Here is a 3,870-nt window from a genome sequence, read left to right as displayed (position 1 = left end):
AAACTGGCACCCAGGAGTCCATCAGAAGCCTTTTTTTTGTTTATTCATTAAAGTAAAATAAACAGATCACCAACATGAGTCAGAGATCTACATTATCCACCAAGAGTGGAAAATGTATGAATCCTACAGACAAGGCATGAAAGGAAGCCTGGAAGAGAGAATTAAAGAAGTACAAAAACAATACTTGATAGTATGAGCTATAGTTTTGAAGATGAAGGATCCCCTAGAGATTATCCAGAACATGGAATTAGGTGACATGGAGTTTAAACCAGTGCAACAGGACAAACGTCAAAAGTGTCAAGAGCTACATGAGAAAAGGAGGGAGGATTTGGAACCATAGTATAAGCAGGCTTACATGGAGGAGGCAACTGCTGGAGGAAGCGGCTCAGAGGAGGAGGATAAGGACAATAAGGACTATATACAATATGTGCTGCTGCAACAATGCCAGCAAATGCTGCTCCAAAAGCTGCTACGGTGAAGGTCCAAGGGAGCTGCAGAAAAGGAGCAGTAGGACAAGTGCAGTGAGCCCTGGGAAAATAAGGACGACATCCTTCTGAGCCATCGGTCCAATGTCAGCCCCCTGTACATCCACCAATACCTCAAAGTGAAGGCTAAAGCCTGCACAGAGTCTACCAAGGAGAAGCAGCTGAAGGAAGGAGGGAAGATTCTGGAGAGCATGGCTGAGGGCCAAGCCTTGATGTTAGTGAAAGGGATGGCTAAGAGAATCACTTGTGATGACCCCATCAAAACCAGTTGCATTCCTCATTATATATATGATCATGTCTGAAACATGGCATAGGTGTGTGTGTAATACCATATCCTAATGGAGGGAGATAGTACCCCACCACCTATGAAGAGCTTCAAGGAAATAAAACTCCCTATAGCCTTCTTGAGAGACCTGAAGAAGAAAGGCATTCATCAGCCAATACCCATTCAGATTCAGGGCATCCTCACAATTCCATCCAGTCAGGTGATAATCAGTACCATCTTCACTGGTTCATGCAAGATGCTGGTATTTACACTGCTAATAATCATGTTCTGCCTGGAACAAGAGAAGTTACCTTTCTCCGAGTGTAAGAAGCCCTGTGGACTCATTATCTTCCCTTTAAGGGAGCTAGCCCAGCAGATGCACAGCACCCTGGAGAACTACTGCCACCTGCTACAGGAGGATTATTGTCCATGCTCTGTTTTACACTCTGCATGGCAGCATTTCTGTCAAAGATCAGATGGAGACCATCCAACACAGGATGCCCATGATAGCAGCCACCCCTGGACACATCATGAATCTGCTACAGAAGAAGATGGTCAGACTAGACATCTGTCGCTACCTGGCCCAGGACAAGGCCCATGATCTACACAGCCTCCAAAGGCAACATCTACATCATCATCTCCTACTTCAAAGACAAGCAGCAGATTCTGTTCAACACCACCATGCTCAAGAATATTCACAACTTTGCCAAGAGAGACAATGGTCCTATAAGTGTATTTGTATGATCTGTAAGAATTCCCAGGTGTATAGTAGAGCTGGGGAGCTCTGGTAGCGTAGTGCCTAAGGCACTTGACTGCTAACCAGAAGACTGGTGGTTCAAACCCACCAGCCACTCCTCGGAAGGAAGATGGGGCAATCTACTTCCGTAGTGATACTGCCTCAGAAACCCAAGGAGGGGTCACTATGAGTCAGGTCCGACTCGACGGCACATAACAACAACAACAACAACATAGTAGAGCTGACAAGGGACAAGGTTGTAGTCACTTCTTGTTCACAGCCAGCTACCCAGAGAGACCGAGTAGTTGAACCTGTGGGCTTGGGATCATAGCCACAGGGAACATCAAGCTCAATTGGCATAACATACTGCACAAAACATTGTTCCACCTCCTACTCTGGTGAGTAGCAACGGGATCTTAAAAGCTTGCAAGCAGCCATCTAGATGCAACAATGGGTCTCTCCTCATCCAGAGCAAAGAAAAATTAAGAAAACCAAACATTCATGGAAGCAATTAGTCCTCGTGACTGGTACACCATGCGATCCTCAGCTTATACGACTATGAGACCAGAAGAACTGGAGGGTGCCCAGCTACCACTGTCAACCACTCGGAGGAGGATCTATGTAGAAGATCTTGGATAGAGAGGGAGAACAATGTGGAACAAAACTCAAAATCATTTGGGAATAAAAAAGGGGGGGACTAGGTTTGCTGGTCTGACAGAGCCTGGTGGAACCACTGAGACTATGGCCCCTAGCTGCCCTTCAGGTCTGGAATTGAACCCACATCTGTGGCTTCCAGCCAAACAAAAGACAGGCATATGAGTTGAACATTTACCTGAGGTAGACACACTCCTTAGAGAGAACAATCATGGGAGAAAGAAGGGCTGTTTATGCACCGGGAGACAGCTCAGGGGGCAGAAGTGCATGGAGGGATGGACACAGGGAAGAGGTAACTATTGGGTGGAAGTAGGAGGGGAGCTGTTGCATTGGGGCAAATTGCAGTCAATGTCATGAGACAAAGTGTGTGTGAACTGCTGTATGGAAAGTGAATTTGCTCTGTAAATTTTCACCCAAATCACAATTAAAAAAAAAAAAGAACTTTGCCAAGAGCACTTGGTGAAGCCTCTCACAATTGACCTGGGCCACACCAGCACCACCAGCCTGGATATCTGTCATCCAGGAGATGGAATATGTGAAGGAAGAGTCCAACATTGTGCACCTGCTCAAGTGTCTACAAAAGACACCCCCACCTGTGCTTTTCTTTGCACAGAAGATGTAGACACCATATACAGGTACCTAGTGCTCAAGGAGGTTGAGGCTGCATGGGGGCCAAGACCAAAAGGAAGGGATCAACACCATTAAGGCATTCCAGAAGGACAAGAAGGAAGTCCTCATGGCCATAGACTAAGGCCCTGGACTTTCCTGCCATCCAGCACATCATCACATATGACATGCCTGAGGAGCTCGAGAACTGTATGTATCAGCTGCACTGGGCAGTCAAGAAACATGGACATCGCCACCACCATCATCAACAAACCCTGCAATGAGTCTACACTGGTGGACCTTAAACCCCTGCTGCTGGAGTCCAACTAGAATGTGCCACCTCTGCTGTAAGTGCTGCACTGTGGGAATGAGTCCATGTTGGACATTGAAGGAAAGCTTGGCTGCAGGGATCTGGGCCATCAGATCACAAGTTGTCCTAAGCTCGAGGCTATGCAGACTAAGCTGGTCAGCAACAGCAGCCACAAGGATTACCTGGCCCACAGCTCCAGGGATTTATGAACTGTCCATCTGTTCTCCTTCTCTAGAGAATACATCCTACACCCCACACGTGATTTTGTCCTTACACAATGGCAGAACTAAGGACCTGGTCTTGGCGTAAAGTCAGGTAGGTATTGATAGCAGATGAACAAGGAGAACTTTGCAAATGAGCCATAAAGCCACAAGGTTTAGATGACTTAGCTCCTTCTCAACATTGTAGCAGAGAGTTTTCTTCATAATGTAAGATGTTTTTTTTTTTTTTCTTTTTTTTTGAGCTAGAAACTTTTGTGTCTAAAATAACCATGATTCATGTTCCAAAAAAGCTTGGTTCTAGGGAAGTGTATCCTTGGCTGCCTTTCACAACTCTGAAGTGATAACTTAGCTCTTTATTTCAAAGTCCAGAACGCCCTGGGCCTTCAGGTGACCCCTCAGGAGGAATCAGTGTTTGGGATAGAAATTATGCGGTTTATATCCCAAGAGTTTAAGCTCCAATTCTAAGAAGTGCGACAACTGTATGGTTTTCTCATTTTGCTTCACTACCTGTGGAAGTCCCCTAAATTGACTATAAGCTATAAAGGCAGGCTACTTTTTTTTTTCCCCCTTAAATCAGGAATTAATATGCAAAT

The 3,870-nt window shown here is 45.7% G+C and overlaps 1 pseudogene; it reads left to right on the top strand.

Annotated features, from left to right (window-relative positions):
- Positions 1–211: 211 nt before the first annotated feature.
- Positions 212–3,265, top strand: LOC103203957 (annotated as a pseudogene).
- The last annotated feature ends 605 nt before the right edge of the window (positions 3,266–3,870 follow it).

This window comes from Orycteropus afer, unplaced genomic scaffold, assembly GCF_000298275.1.
Source record: "Orycteropus afer afer isolate SDZICR_OR568_19922 unplaced genomic scaffold, OryAfe1.0 scaffold00235, whole genome shotgun sequence".
Taxonomy (NCBI): Eukaryota; Metazoa; Chordata; class Mammalia; order Tubulidentata; family Orycteropodidae; genus Orycteropus; species Orycteropus afer.
Note: the sequence above shows the minus strand (reverse complement) of the source record. Positions and strands in the feature narration are given on the sequence as shown.